Source organism: Bombyx mandarina, chromosome 04, assembly GCF_030267445.1.
Source record: "Bombyx mandarina strain Sakado chromosome 04, ASM3026744v2".
In the NCBI taxonomy this organism is placed as follows: Eukaryota; Metazoa; Arthropoda; class Insecta; order Lepidoptera; family Bombycidae; genus Bombyx; species Bombyx mandarina.
Window position 1 is genome coordinate 2,663,066 of NC_143211.1, and position 17,780 is coordinate 2,680,845.

At 34.3% G+C, this 17,780-nt stretch overlaps 1 protein-coding gene across 5 annotated transcripts in view; it reads right to left on the minus strand.

Annotated features, from left to right (window-relative positions):
- LOC114243704 (pseudouridylate synthase RPUSD2) overlaps positions 1-17,780 on the minus strand; it is a 469,381-nt gene that overhangs the window by 191,381 nt on the left and 260,220 nt on the right. Inside the window, exon 1 of one of the 5 annotated variants that reach the window (XM_089740440.1) lies at positions 14,156-14,423. The exons of the other annotated variants lie outside the window; for them this stretch is intronic. The gene's annotated coding sequence lies outside the window, so the exon portion shown is untranslated. Of the gene's footprint in view, positions 1-14,155; positions 14,424-17,780 lie in introns of those variants that run through there. 5 annotated transcript variants of the gene reach the window in all.

Consider the following 17,780-nt stretch of genomic DNA (forward strand, 5'->3'; position numbering starts at 1 on the left):
AAAACTGAATTTATGATAGTGTCCAAAAAGAAAGACAGAAATAGAAATATATTATTAACTTTAGATGAACATAGTATTAAAGAGGTAAATAACTTAAAAATATTAGGATTAATTTTTGATAAAAAAATGTCTTGGAATTCACATATAAATAAACTTAAGTCTGAGTGCTATAAAAGGTTAAACATAATAAAGGTTTTATCATCAACAACATGGGGATCCGACAGTAAATGTTTGATTAATACGTATCGCGCTTTAATAAGACAAAAAATTGATTATGGCTCTGTGATTTATGATTCTGCAAAAAAATGTTCACTTGATGCCTTGGAAAGCATACAAAACACCGCTCTTCGACTGAGTATTGGTGCGTTCAAAACAAGCCCGATTAAGAGCATCTTAGCTGAAGCTGGAGAAATGCCACTAGGACTTAGAAGAAAGGAACTTGTAATTTCATATGCTATAAACATACTGTCTCAACCTGAAAATCCAACATACTATTACTACAATAAAACAACAGCCGTAGATACAGAATACGAACTTCAACCTCATTTACTGCAGCCTTTACGAATCAGAGCATCCAAATATTTAAACGAACTGAATCTTAAAATCCCAAAAATCTTTACTAAGAAACTACTCTCATCTGGTCCATGGGAAAACTTTGAATTCCCCATTAACCTTGAACTAGCTAAAAACAAAAAAGACGACACTCCTCAAGACATATATAAAAACTCATTCTATGAAATTAATAGTAGATATACTGGTTGTAACATTTTCTATACTGACGGGTCAGTTATGAACGGAAAATCAGGATGTTCAGTAGTGACTGGTGATAATTGTTATCGATATAAACTAGGAGATTTTAATTCCATTTTTAGTTGTGAAGGGATAGCTATTCTCAAAGCTTTGGAGTTGATACATAGTGAATCTAATACAAATAAGTTTGTAATATATACTGATTCAAAATCATGCTTGACAGCGTTACAAAACACAAATAATACGAACACTCTCATTAAAGAAATCCAGCAAAAAATGATAAATATGCTTAAAAATAACTACAAATTCGAAATTATATGGGTTCCGAGTCATCAAGGGATAGTTGGCAATGAAAAAGCAGATAGTGAAGCGAGAAATGCAATTAATGAGAATGAAAGGCATATAAATAAATCAACTCCAGTGGAATTACAAAAATATTTCAAACGTAAAATTAAAGTGAATTGGGATCATTATTGGAAAACAGACAACACAACAACGTTATTTAATATTAGAAAATCGATTTTTGACAAATCTCCTATTTCATACACCAGTAGAAAAGACCAAGTCGTTATCACCAGATTGCGTATTGGGCACACAAATATGACACATATCCATTTAATCACTAAAACAGATAGAAACAAATGCAAGTGTGGACACGACCTTACTGTTTTGCATCTATTAGTAGAGTGTACAGCATTTGACAATGAAAAAAGACTATGTAAAGTTCCTAATAACTTGAAAGACTGTCTAAATCAGGATGGATGTCTGCAAACCATAAATTTTTTGAAAATGTTAAATGTTTATAAACTAGTGTAATCTACTGTATTATGTAATGTAAATAGCCAATAGTGGTCGCTAATGACCTGAGATGTTAAAAAGCGACCTAAAATAAATAAATAAAAAAAAAAAAAAAAACTTGTTTCAATTATTTTACATTAAACATGTGACAGAAGTTGTCACATGTTTAATGTAAAAGTTTGTGTAAAAGTTATTTCATTACAAAATGCAGTTTCAATTACGCTATCTTATTAAATTTCATATAATTCAATTCAATAACAAAGACCATAACATAACAGCATAAACTGTGAACTCAGTTGCATTGTTCTCATCTCTTTCCCACCCTACAAAGAGAAAAGTGTAAATAATTCGTTTTAGAAATACAAGATAATTATTTACAACATGAGTAGATTATCAACTACTCATGTTGCAAATAATGATCATAATTTTTTTTTATTACCTTTGTAGGCATACGAGCGTACGGCCCACCTGATGGTAAGTGGTTACCGTCGCCCATGGACTTCAGCAATGCCAGGAACAGAGCCAAGCCGCTGCCTACCTAATGATTCTCCTAAAACGTATTATATTTATTTATAATAAATTCCTACTTTAAGTAGTAGTAAAAGGGCATGTTCTAAGCTGGGCCTGGGTCGGTACTGCCATGGTGCCTGTTTATTTTGGAAAATTATTACAGATAATTTGATGCGTCTAAACATACCAAACGTTATTCATATCATAGATATGTGCGAATGAAATAGGTTTTTTTTTATATTCAGTTTTATTATAGGTCCATAATATTATAATAATATGACTAAAAATAAGTTTCATATATCTCTGCATCAAAGGAAAACAACATTCCTATTCGATGCAGGCTCGGCCTAGTTTAGATGTAAGTATTCATTTAATTGCATTTATTTGTAGAGTTCCGTACATTCTATGAAAAAATTACTCTTTTGAATAAACTTTTTTTTTTTACTTTATCTATATATTAATACGCGAAGCAAAAACTTTGTACCCCTTTTTACGAAAATTGCGCGGACGGAGGAGTATGTAATTTCCCACACTTATAGAGAATATAGAGGAGGAGTGCAGAATGCTAATATTTTATTTAAATTATGCATTAATAGTACATTAAATCAATAAAAAAACATTACGCACACTACCATGTATTTGACAGGCACACATATATATACTCTTTACTGTCAAAATTTGTAATTGCATAAAGTCAGTGGTTAAATTGAGAATAGGTTATTAATGTTTATCTTTAATATTATTTGACTATAGTGTAGTCTTGGAGAAATCAGAAGAATTTAGAAGTATAATAGTCCTTGACAAGAGAAGCGTAATAACGTTCAAACTTATAATTTCAATTAATTAAAGTCGAATTTCGACTACTGTGGGACCACTAGTACAAACAAATCGGATGATCGTCGATGCTCTTACAATTATTTTTAGTGCAAAAATTATAAAATCAGTGTCGAATATTGCGTGGCATATCAAATAAAAAGTTCAATAGTGAGAAATGAAAAATTCCAAATATTTCACATCGTCATTTGTAAATTTTACCAATACATTTGTATTTCATTAGACTGAACTTTAGCATTAAATTTTTTTGGATACAGCTTCGGGCCATATGACATTGAGTTAGTGTTTCGTAATGCAGAAACTAGTTTATTAATCTCTGTTTATGTTAATTAGGAAATGCTAGGGTACCGGTATATCGGCTACGACATCACTATTTCTAAATATATGATAGATATGTTATGATAAGTTTTTGTCAAAATGACGCGCGATCTCTATGAATACCAAATTATGATGTATTCAGGGAAGATTTTGAACATAATACCTTCAAATCTTCTATAAGAACTGTAGAAACCTTCATTGCAGGGTGTCCAATGTTGGAAGAACAGACACTTTCTAACAAAAAAGAATTAGCAAAAAATTATTTTACTAATACACACACTATCAAACCACAGTTTTTTTATTAAAGTAGACAACAAGTACTATCAAATCGTCGTAACTTTATCATTGATTCGGAATGCTGTTTAACCACTGAGAAGAATTGGCAAGCAACTCTGGTCTTGCTCTTTTCCAATATAGGTACACATGTGCACTGCTATACACGATACGAATTTCTGTGTCAGTTTTTTGCGACAGTTTCTTTATGTTGTCATCGTATTATAGATTTCATCTTTAGATTAATATTAAGCAACAATACAGGTCTGGGCTTCTTTATGCAATAAATTATATGAATTATGAAATAAATATTCAAACTCTTAGCCGGATTTATAGACTTTTAGTTTTGACGGACTCTTACTACCAATTTGATTCAGTTCCCAATGTTTCAGGGCAAACGGAGTGATCATAAGTAGACTGAAGATTATATGTAGGATTTTAAGTGTAGGAAGATATTTTTACACTCTTTATAGTTGGTTTCTTCTTGCTACCACTTGAACACAATGATCATCCTACTACATATTTTCATTTAAAATTTGCGACATTATTAAACTTTCTGGTCTATTCCCCCTCACATTATCTAACTTATATCTCCTATTCTGGTATGGGCTCAAAGGTATTCTGGAAGAGAGTTAAGGCCAATAAACAATCCATTGCCGCTCATCCAACGAAGCGTCTGATCCTTATGGAGAAGGAACTCGTTAACGGAAAATGTAGTGTTGGCCAATTGACCCCTTAAAGCGCCGAATCGGTAGTCTTTAGCGATACAGACATACTGGACGCGCAACGCATCGAAACCAGTTTTTACTGTCCTCACTATCAAATCAGAGCAATAGAATTCTGGCTCGTTGGAGAGAATAATTGTTGGCTCTTATTGTTTTTTTTTTATTGCTTAGATGGGTGGACGAGCTCACAGCCCACCTAGTGTTAGTGGTTACTGGAGCCCATAGACATTTACTACGCAAAATGCGCCACCCACCTTGAGATATAAGTTCTAAGGTCTCAGTATACTTACAACGGCTGCCCCACCCTTCAAGCGGAAACGCATTACTGCTTCACGGCAGAAATAGGCGGGAAATATAGGAAATAGAAAATATATTTAAAGGTGTGCTAATTTATGTTCTAATTAAACATGCGCATACAATTGTATGAAGACGAATTCAATTTTTGTGATTACAGTTTTTGCGGTCAGTACGTATACGACTCGCCAAAACCATAAAGAATAATAAAAAGTTTTTAGTTCTTAGTTAATCCGGATTACAGTTATCATAAATAAATAAACACGTTAAATTTCGGATTAGATTGATAATTTTTACAATTCTGTTTGGATACGATACCGAATGTTATCAATGTCTCTTTATCTTTATGTGTTGGCTTATAAAAAGACGGTAAGCGGAACGTCTTTTTATGAAGGATGAAGGAAGGATAGAATAGCCGTTATTACAATAGACCTCATAGCCTAGTAGCCGCCAAAACCTGTAAATAAGATTTTCACGATACAAACCAAAAAGGTTCAAATTTATACGTCCACTTTTTTGCCTCAAGGTGAGAGAAACATTACTTACTTACATTACTAAGCGAACTTTTGTTTAAACCTTCTCTGACGAAATTAAAATCGGACGGTAAGTGGCAAAAATGTTCTCTAGAAACATGTTTAAAGTTACAGTAGGTGCGATGGTAAAGGTAGATGACGGATCATCTCTATCAACATCTTTGGCTTACAAAGGCAGTCTTGAAGTGTTCCGTGAATCTGAACTTTGTGTTATATTGCCTTATAATTAAAAGCCGCAACTTAACTACTTTAACAGGTAAAGGTTCTAAGGTCAACAGGAGGGGCAGAGTCCTGCAAAGGTATTTCTCCATCGGTCTTAGACTGCGCGCTTTATTTCGGGCTCAAAGCGAATAACAACTCTTTTTTTTTCTTTTTTTTTATTGCCTTATAGGCAGACGAGCATACGGCCCACCTGATGGTGAGTGGCTACCGTCGCTCATGGACGTCAGCAATGCCAGGGGCAGAGCCAAGCCGCTGCCTACCGTTTAATACTCTCCACAAGCCTCGTTTGAAGAAGGACATGTCATAGCGCTCGGGAAACACCGTGGAGGGGAGCTCATTCCATAGCCGGATGGTACGTGGCAAAAAAGATCTCTGGAAACGCTCTGTGGATGAACGTAGTGGCTCCAGGTAGTATGGATGAACTCTACTCCGGTGGCGGGCGGTGCGATGGTAAAAACGAGATGTCGGTATCATCTCGAACAATTCCTCAAAGCATTTCCCATGGACCATACGGTACAGAATACAGAGGGAACCGAAGTCCCTCCGCAGACCAGGGTTCCAAACTGCTACTCCAAATAGCGAATCTAACAAAACACCTATTCAACAGGTGCGAATGATAAATCTATTCTATTCTATTTTCGTGCTATTATTGCCGCTGAAACGTTTAATTACTAAGCACTATCAACTGACCCCGCATCAATCGGGCGCCACAAACGACCTGAACAGCTGGCTTCGGAGAAAAGTCGCTATAAATCTCGGCAGATTGAATTCACGTGTTGGCATGAGATACGTTATTGTTCTGTTGTTGGGTTTTTAAAACGTAATCGAGTGTGTTTTTTTTTGTTGGATGATCGAGCTATCATTCAATCCGATGGTAGATGGTTACCAACGCCTAAATATTTATAAACCGAATAAGTGCCAATGACATTGAGACATGCTACCGATTCAAATTTATTAGATTAAGACTACTCCATCCTTAAAACTGGAAGCATCAGCCTTCAAGCTTTGCGTTAGAAAGACTTTTTTTTCCTACCTATGCTGAGCCTAGCCTTGAGAGGCTATTTCAGCTTCGCCCTAACATGTGTAGGTGAGCTCACGGGGCTCAAACCGGAATGTTGCTAACACTGACCCGAGCAAGAGCAGTGCTTCGCAGAATCTACCACTGGATCGGAAACGCGACCCACTGAGAAGATCCGGCGAGAAAATCAGTGGGTTGTGTCTATGTTAATCGCTCATCGAGCCCTTCGCCGCGAAAGAGACATGATGGTGCTACCTAGGCCCATGGTTCACTATCACCAGGAAATATATAGTACCTTTATGTATCAGTTAAAATAAAACCAAAAAAATTACTAACCAAAAAAAACCAGTCAAATGAAGAAGAAACTCTGCTGAGATCGATGTATGCACGGAAAAAACTTCATGAGATTTTGCAGTACTCAAACTAAGAGCACTGAACAGAGACAATAGCGGAAGAGTTAAAATGCTTCTTTTTGTATTATAAAAATAAGAGCACGGAAAGTATTCCGCCGCCAGCTATCTGTCGGTCGGACGCATCAGAAATAGACGTCGGCTTCTAGTTCGGGTTTACAACGACAATCGTTCATAGTCGAGCATTATTGTAGATTTACATTGATTCAGCTGCTGACGTTTCGCTAGCGAGCGTGCGATGCGGTGCCAGTTTATACGAATAACTGGATACATCGTCTTCTCGCATTAAAAACTGTATAATCTCGAAAACTTACTAATTTTACAGGAGAGTGTTTTAAAGGTTTAACATCTGATATCTTTCTATATATATAAAAATGGATTGCTGTTCGTTAGTCTCGCTAAAACTCGAGAACGGCTGGACCGATTTGTCTAATTTTGGTCTTAAATTATTCGTGGAAGTCCAGAAAGGTGAAAGTCGAAATTATATAAAAACAAACAATTTTGTTTTTCCTTTTTAAGTTTATTTTATACAAAAGTTTAGGTCTTTTATTTATCGATTGAGGCACTACGAAGTCTGCCGGGTCAGCCAGTTTTTAATATTACTTAATCATCTTTGCAACATTATCTGTCTTTTAAAGTAAGATATTAATTTTGTTAATAGTAGTCAAAATATAGGTAAACTAAAAAAAAACTAAATCTAAACTACTTACGCTCTTTTCACAGTATTTATAAGAAAAATACTGGTGATAACTAAATGATTCCGCATATTAACTCAATTTCGAATATTTTTGGGAATTTTACACTTTTAACACGAAAACACGACATCTAAGCACCGTGCTATTGAATGGACAATGTGACTCGCGCAAGTAACTGGTCCAATGTAAATAGCCGTTATTTCGGTCATAAGTCGCCTTTGTGTTTTACGCGTTTATTTTTGCATGACAATTTAATATGTTGTCACGTGTGGTGATCTTCGTATTTCTACAATGCGGACATGATATTTTTACAAAAAAAATATTATGTAGTTACGTAATTTTGAAGCAATCAGTCATTCTTATATTTATCTGGTTACTATGGCCAATGTACATTACAACACGTATGCCTTGGGATAATATGAAGGTAAAATCTCAATTGAGCAGTTTCACGGTAGATAATCGTAGTAACGTTTCTTTATTTTTTGTTAAGGAAGACCAGATCTAACTAGTAAATAAAAATAATAAGACACAAAAAAGAACAAAAAACACTTCAACTTTTTTGCACAGCTGTCTAATAAATTCTACTTCTCAAAAATGATCATAATCACAAGCGTATCTCTTTCTTGAAGCACTGTATCTAAAAAGTTGTTGATTTCTTTAGATACAATCCTAACTTTAAAAGGTTAGTTTTCTTGTGTAAGAACACTATAAAATTCCCGAATGACGGGAATCACTTAAGACTATATATAATCTCAACGATTGCTGAAAAAAAAGTTGATCCAAAAAGATTTTCGCGGAGATAAGAATAAATATTTACAAGACTATTTTAGGCATCGATAGATAGAAAACTGTTTATTGCCTAAACAAGTGAAATGGTAAATGCAATACAGTATTATCTACTAGCTAGTAATTGCATGTATTATATAGTATAATTTTTATTAGTATTAACTGAATTGTTTATATGTATTGGCATGACATAATTATTTTTGTTCTGTTTTATTGTACACTTTTCCAGACACATGATCTTGTGATTTTGTTTTGTTGAAATAAAACTAATGTCTGAGATGAATTTTTTTTTTTGTATATATATACCATTTTGTACTTTCTTTGCATAGTAAATATTACAAGTTTTTTTTTACGGTTCGTCCTTAAATTCTATATACTTAAGGAAATTCAAATAGATGCTAGATAGATAAATCATAAGAGAAAATAGAAAGGTAAACGCTACTATTATTATAACATATTTTAATTCGATACTAAACTAAGCGTGTTCCGAAAATACATAAAATAATACTTATGGTGCCTTTTTTTTTAAATCTACATTTACCTTATTAATTTTCAACTAGAATACAATGAGTTGTTGTTTGAAGGGTAGGAAGCTTGTCTTCAAGACACTCAAGTCGTTGACCTCAATGTGGCATACAAATTATGACGTTAATGAGCTACCCAACTAGTCTACGGCCGATAAAACTTGTCATTAAACTTGTCATTAATGTCATTAACGATTTTTATTACAATCGTTCTCTTCGTCTCGTCCGGCCAAAGTTCATTGTGGATTTCATTCATTGTTTTCTTTGCTCCTCTACGGAAAGCGCTCGAAATTATTTGCTTGAAACAGTCGACAACATGACGCAAGATTTGAAGACAAAATGACGTCATAACTAAGCTTCGAAGGACCAGCGTAAAACAAGTATATCTGTATATTAATACGTGAAGCAAAAGGTTTGTACTCATTTTTACGAAAATTTCGCGGACGGAGGAGTATGAAATTTTCCACACTTATAGAGAATATAGAGAAGGAGTGCAGAATGTTAATATTATTTGTAAATTATGCATTAAAAATACATTAAATCAATTAAAAAATAATTACACACACTACCATGTATTTGACATACACACACACATATACTCTTTGTTTATTGTCAAACTTTTGTTATTGCTTAAAGTCCGTGGTCAAATTGAGAATATATTGAATAGTGTTTGTCTTTAATAATATTTGTCTAGTGTACATAGTCTTGGCGAAATCTATGATTATAGAAGTACAATAATAGCCTTTAACAATAGAATCATAATAATGTACAAAGTTATAATTTCAATTAATTATAGTCGAATTTCGACTACCAGGGGATCACTAGTAAATGAAAATAGGCGAAATATCTTGTAGCACGTCTATGACTCGTGAAGATACTACATATAAAATACGATTAAATGACTATAATTATTGATAAAAAGTATTATTGCAATCGTTGATAACAATGAGACAGTGCAGCGAATGTAAATTACTATCGGCCCTCAGATCTTGGCGGCTTATGATCTATTACTTATTGTTCTTCTTTGATAAGTACATTGTTCACGAGAAATATTGTATCGTTTAACGAGCGCCCGCGTTTTAATTTTATTTGTCAGATGAAAAGAAGACTTTAACGCCAAAGAATCCAAATTAATTTCTCTAAAACGTGTACTTTTTTGGAGAACCTACCTATGTTGATAGCCTTGATAGGCTATATCATCTTCTCCTTGACGTGTAGGTGAGCTCACGGGGCTCAAACCGGAGTGTTGCTAACACTGGCCCTAGCAAGAGCAGTGCTTCGCAGAATCTACCACCGGATCGGAAACGCGACCCACTGAGAAGATCCGGCGAGAAACTCTGTGGGCTGTGTCTATAGGTTAATTCACGAGGTTCGACGAGGACGGTGACCGGTGCTTGTGGTACCTAAAAGCACCGTTAATGGATCGGGAGGATCTGTAATGACGTGTTTAGGGCAACGTCGACTGTTTACCGTTCGGTCTACAGGATCGGGTATGTAAACTTGTATGATAAACTTATTCAGTATAACTATTTTGGAGAATCGAATGGCCTTATCTGAGCGGTGCGCTTCCACGACGAAAAGCATCATATATTATAAATACCGCCTCGTATAATTGATAAATTTGGGTAATTACCGGTAGGACGCGATATATCCGCTCGCGTTTCTGACAACATCTGCTGATTTCTGCCGCGAACACTCGTTGATAGCAGTTTAATGGGTGCGACAGTCTTTTTACAATGTTATCGAGATTTCAGCCTGGATGGATGGAGAAATTCACGTTATAAACATCAAAGCTCCAATCAAAATTTGCGCACGTCTGTCACTCTAGAACAACAAAAACTACCAACACATACTTATACCAATAAACCAAAAGTACAATAAGAACGAAAAAATGTATTCTCGGATAATGTGATCTTTCTTAAAATTTTATCATTTGGCATACATCGGCATCCTCTTTTTTATATTCATTTAATTGTACGGTTTATTAAAATATATTTTTTTTATATGTCGTTAGTGTTTTTACGATGCAGACACTTAAAACACTTTTCTTGTATCTCTCGTAGTATTATTGTTTATAGTTTTCTTTAATGCTTATTTTGTTATGTGCGTTTGATAGAGATATTATTTTTGTGTCTTTTTTTTTTCTTTCACGCTAGCTTGATATTATTAGATATTCCGGCTGGACGGAAAGGAAAAAAATTAATTAATTCATGATATAAAAACTGACTAAGATTTTTTTCACTGCACGTTATGTAATGCGCGGGGTTAGCGATCTTATGTACTTACGATTACGTGTTTACAAAATAAAGTTTACTTAAAAGAGTCTATTAGAGTATTTATTATTTTGTTGTTTTCTCATTGTTTAAAAAGCAGTATTTTTTAAAATTTCAAGTATGAACGTACCTAAAATTAAGCGGATCACGACTTGACTAACAAATCGCCTTTTCGCATTAAAAGTGTACAATTTCCAGAAATATTCGAAATTGAGTTATTATGCACATAAACATTTGGTATCTCTAATATTTTTCTGATAAATACTGTCAAAAGAGCGTAGTTTAGTTTTTTTTTTAGTGTTCCTATGTTTTGACTACTATTAACAAAATTAATATATAATTTTATCTTACTTTAAAAGACAGATAATGTAACTGGTAAAAAATTAGAAATAGTTGTTACCAAGATGATTAATATTAAAAATATTACATTTTAAACCTTTAAAACGCTCTCCTGTAAAATTAGTAAGTTCTGAGATTATACAGTTTTAATGCGAGAAGACGAAATGTGAATTTCGTCTGCAAGATAAATTTTGCAAAAGTTGAAATACAAAACAAAAACTTGTATTTGTTTAATCTCATTTATTACGAATTCTTGAGAGAATAAGATCTCTGTCTTATTCAGATCGTTATACCTAATACATTAGGCATGCCATATATTTTTCGGTTGTTTCTATTCGGATTAAAGGGTGGGGCAGCCATTGTGACTGTACTTGAGACCTTAAGACTTATATCTCAAGGTGGGTGGCGCATTAACGTTGTAGATGTCTATGGGCTTCAGTAACCACTTAGCACCAGGTGGACTGTGAGCTCGTCCACCTATCTAAGCAATAAATAAAAAAAAGCTTCCTATCTATGCCAACAAAAAAAAGTATGCACCTCGAATTGAGCATTTCCGAAACATCTATACTCAAAGACTCAACGTTTTCCCTAACTATCTAAAGTATTATTCCAAAATCAAATTAAAACACACACGATAAATCCATCATGTACTTGATGCACGATGAAGTGTACAAACCCGTTCTCTGAGAAGCAAGTTTATTAAAATTCTATAGAGTCACGTGTTTATAGAACTTTATTTTTATATATACGAAATTAGCTGTTCCGAGTTATTCGTCTGAATCCGATATTCCTTGTTGGATTTAATGGCAGTCATTTATTTTAATATTTAAACTCAATCAAATTTATTTATGAGGATGAATTGAGAATTAAGAATTTTGCAATCGAACTTTTTTCTGGTGGTAGGACTTCTTGTGAGTCCGCGCGGGTAGGTACCACCACCCTGCCTATTTCTGCCGTGAAGCAATAATGCGTTTCGGTTAGAAGAGTGGAGCAGCCGTTGTAATTATACTGAGACCTTAGAACTGATATCTCCAGGTGGGTAGTGCATTTACGTCGTAGATGGCTATGGGCTCCGGTAACCATTTAACACCTGGCGGGCTGTGAGCCCGTCCACCCAACTAAGCAATAAAAAAAAAAAAAAACATCTGTGGAAATTTTATTTTATTTTAAACAATTGTCTATCAAAATGAAATCATATTTGCAAAATCAACTATGAAAACTATGTCCATACAATACGTCAAAAGCGATGGATTTATGTAGCCCTAAAAAGCCTTCGTTTATTATTACAAACTTTCGAACCCAAAAGTTTACGGGTCCGTCAATTCATTACGATTCTGATTGACATAACAAAACTGAACCCCGCAAATATACAAGAGTCAAAGATTTGTTTGTTCATTTACGTAACTCAATCTAGCGGGATCTATGATTGTACGTGATATCTATATATTAATACGTGAAGCAAAAACTTTGTATCCCTTTTTACGAAAATTGCGCGGACGGAGGAGTATGAAAATTTCCACACTTATAGAGAATATAGAAAAGAAGTGCACAATGCTAATATTTTTTTAAAATAATGCATAAAAGATACATTAAATCAATAAAGAAAACATTACACACACTACATACCATGTATTTGACGCACACACGCATGCATACTATTTATTGTCAAACTTTTGTTCTTGACGTCTGTTGTTAAATTGAGAATAGATTAAATATTGTTTGTCTTTATTAATATATTTTTATAGTGTAGCCTTAGCGAAATTTGTGATTATAGAAGTATAAAACACAATTATAATAGTGTACAAACTTACAATTCCAATTAATTATAGTCGAATTTCGACTACTGCGGGACCTCTAGTCTTTATTAGGCTGCATTAAACTATAGCACGGCCGAGACGTGGACGTTTTTTCAGATCTCGTTTGAAGAAGGACATGTTTGTTCGTTGATTGATCACTGATCACCAGCATCAACATTGATGAGGAGCGCTGATCAATGCGGACGCGAGTTAATTCCAGAGTCAGATGGTTATATCATAAAATCGGATAAAACCAACAAAATTGAAGTATAATATAGGCTTTATATACTTTTAATCTATAATCTATCAGGTTACATTGATGGTTATTGTAGATCCATCGTTCGGTGATAAATTGGTATGTCATTGCCTTATTAATTTATTTTACAAAGTTAAGTGAAAAAAACCTTGCTAATTAAATTTTGGTAAAAATAATATTTATTTCCTTTGGACAAGACGAAATTTTTTTTTTATTTTTTTATTTCTATACAGTAAGCTGTCGTAAGACGACCATAGTTTTGAGAAAAACAATTTCTTAGGTGGTGCATGCACAATGTCCATTGACATGTCCATATAAATTAATCTATAGTAGATCTAGTAGATCTTGAGCAACTCTTCTTCTGAGTATTCTTGTAGTCAAATGGTTGTCCATTAAATGCTTAGCAAGGTTATTCGAATGGGCTATTATATATATTATTATTTCGAAGACGAACAAAATGGCCATTTTACAGTGAGTGGACATCGTCACTCGTGGAAACGAGAAATGTCAGATACATGTCGATAAACTTAATCGCTAAAGGATTACTTGGTATTAGTGTTTATCAATTTATCTTTATTATTAAAAAAAAAATTCCACTAACATTCTAAGTCACAAAAATTTTTTTCTTGATATTTGTAATTATCGCGTAATCGGCAAGTTTCAAGGAAAACAGAGTAACAACTGCTTCTAAACAGACAGGCAACGCATAATTATTCACCCAACAAAAAGCGTCAAGTATATTCCTACTTAATGTATATTTTTTACGAGATGTTTACGTAGTGAATATGAACATGTACTTACTCAATTATCGTCCGGAAAAAATGGAAATCCTCTATTAAAATTCAAAACTCCGCAAAAACACTCTAATTTAATCACCACAGTCGATTCATTTATCAATAAACGTGACAAATAGCGAACATGTAATAACAGACGATTATTAATTAACCCAAGAAAAAAACTATTTGTAAAAATACCACGACGAAAACGTAACGTAAAATTTTCGCGGGAAACGAACAAAAGAACGCAACGTCTCACCCACGCAAACGTTGGGGGACAACTGAACGCCGCTTCGGACGGCAGACGACCGAAAGGGATCACCTGCAATGCGTGCGCTGAACGAAACATCTATACCACAAAACCTGTAAGACGAAGCGAGATAGCAACAGCTACACGTGCTAGCCTAGCTCGAGGGAAAGCAGTTTTCAGGAAAAAGGGGCGCATTCACAAAGCTACGATGTGACTATACGTTTTGCATTATGAATACTGGAACAATGGTTATGCCTTTTGTTGGCTTGGAAACTCGGTGTGACGTTTCGTTCCTATCTTATTTCGCTAATGAACCGCGCCCTTTTGACATTAATGTGACAGAAGGCTCCTTTGTTGATTTCATACATAAGTAATGATACGAATGTTTTCACTTGATTAATAATACTCGTCTGTAACCGTCTGTGTGTTTTTAAACTTGGAGACTGCACTCAAAAAAAAAAAGATGTGTGGTGTCGTGGGACACTGGATAGGAACGAAGTTCCTTTTAATAAAAATATTAATTTTAAGTTCTATTCGAGGTATAAAGAAAATAATTATTCGGGTAAACATTTTTTATTATGATTTTTATCAATAAAAAAAATAGAAATAAAACACTACTTTATAAAGTTATCAAATTTATTTTATTCACAATGATTTATAAAAAATATATAATAATGTCTTTGTATACAAAGTTACAGCTATTTATATGAATAATAATAATAACCGTCATATACATTAGACAGTGTATAGCCATCATACTAAAACTATACATAAATAATTAAAATCTTACGTTACGGACGTTTTTTCCCGGTTAGGGTACCCCTCCGCATCATCGCATAAGGAACTTCGTTCCAATACATAATAATTTACTGACGTCTATTTCTTTCCTATTTTGGATTTTAGGGACTGGACAAGCAATTGCCCTACACAGATCTCGACCCTTGGGATCCTTTGTGTCATTCCCCTGTCTCATTTCGAAACGCCACACGCTTGAAGCCTACAATTGTGTTTGGAGATAAGATGTACATCTTGATCTGGATATTCGTTTCTCAAGAAATGTTGTTCTTGTGCTTGAGAACCAGTTACATTCACACAGTAGGTATTTGAGTATCCAAAACCTAGGAACGTGGGATGTCGACATTTACATACACAAATATAACGCTTAAACTTAACGCTTCACTTAACTTACTGGTGGTAGGATCTCTTGTGAGTCCGCACGGGAAGGTACCACCGCCCTGCCTATTTCTGCCGTGAAGCAGTAATACGTTTCGGTTTGAAGGGTGGGGCAGCCGTTGTAACTATACTGAGACCTTAGAACTTATATCTCAAGGTGGATGGCGCATTTACGTTGTAGGTGTTGATGGGCTCCAATAACCACTTAACACCAGGTGGGCTGTGAGCTCGTCAACGTATCTAAGCAAAAAAAATATACATTCACTGATTATAGGGTCTTTCGCGAACCCGATAACCTGGGCACTAACTTCCAGCTATTTCGCAAACTATTTAAATAGGAAGCTTACCCAATTCCGCGAGCTATTAGACTAAGGAAGTTCCGAAATCTATATGAACCATATATTTAAGTATATATGTTGCATTTAAAACCCCTTCAAACTTTCCATTTAATGATTCACCAAAAACTGCAATCATCACAATACATACAATTGCATCCGGTTTTTTCTTACAACCATGATCCAATATATATAATTATAATGCATTAGACAGTTCAGTTATTCTGCCAACCCGGAAGAGACAAACAGACAGACATTAATCACGTCCCGAACTAATACTGTTTTCACCGACTTTTGTCGGATAAGATCTATTTTAGTACGTATCTATAGTCAAAATTAATGCGCTCAAGCTCAGAGGCAATGGTAGAATTTGTATTGTAGACTTGCCTAGTTCACCTTAATTCATTACACGTTGTGGTTTCTTGAGTGATTCGGTAGCCACTTCAGCTAAGCCACGAGATCATTTGGCAAAAAACCAAAGTGACAACCAAAGTGATGAAAAACATTGATCGAAATTTAAAAAATAAATATGTGTAAATTTACCACTGGTACATACAAAGCTAATCAAAGAACGATATGTATCGTATTTCAGATAAACTGGTACGTGTATCCGGTTCCAATTATTTGTCAGATGTTTTCATTTTTGAAGGTTGTTTGGATTTTAAATTTATTAATTAGAACATCTTGTGAGAGGTATTTCCTCACAAAACCTACGTTTTGACGTCATAATCAGTGGTCAAACAATGAGGATTGTTTACATTTATGTGTGAGGTTCTTTACATAAATGACAAACGTTGCGGTTTGAGGCTTTCCCTTGACCCAGAGAAGCTGGAAAGGTCTCCAGAACACCAGCAATCTATACATCAAAAATGTAAATTTATATATTTGTATGTAATTCTCACTCAATATGAGTTAAAAGACGACCTAAAATGTACAATTTTTATCTTCACCCGGCATTATGACTACATATACCAAAAGGTGTAATATTATCTTTCAATGTTTGCTTTATCCCATCAATGTCCCATGGCTGCTGCGAGGAAATGTCGGTCCCAACAGAGCAGTTAAATCCATTAGCTTCACTTAAACAAATCTTATGGGATTCTATTACTGAATGAGTTCTTTTTATATCGGTGAAATGAGACTGCCATTACAATTATGGCACAATGCTGTCTTTTATATTTCTCTCTCCCTCTCTTCTCTCCTTTCTCTCTCTTTTCGGTAAAGCAGCACTTTGATCGTAATAAAACAATTCAAAAAGATTGAAAAATATTCGATATTGTAAATTACTCTATAAAACGATAAGACACTATAAATTGCGTGTTGCGTACCGACAAACGTGACAATAAATAAATACAGTGAACTTGTAAAGGGATTTAATGGGACACGAGTAATAACGCGTTCCAATATAAAGATATCGCTGTATGATATAAATGAAATGATAACATTATTATTACATAAAAATCTAAGTGATTGATGGAAGTAATGGAGGGCTTAGAATGGCAACAAATTGATTACAGAAAGTTCAAGAATGAGACCAAATAGCAGTTCGATGTAGAGAGAGAGTCAGAGGCGGCATACGCTGGAGATGGGTTCATTCAAATTCAAATTCAAAATCATTTATTTCAACTTAGATGTCAGTATGACACACTTGTTGAATGTCAAAATACAAATAACAATGTTAACTCTACCACCGGTTCCAAAAAAAGCCACAGTCCTGAGAAGAACCGGCGAAACAAACTCAGCGGGCTTTTTTTTTTTGTTGTTGTTTTTTCTCAAATATTTTCTTTTTTTTAAATAAATAGAAATATTCACAATAAAAGAAAAAACAAGTCTAAAAAAATAATAATAATAATGAAAAATGAAAAGGCCAGGAGCGAGCGCCTCATTCCCAT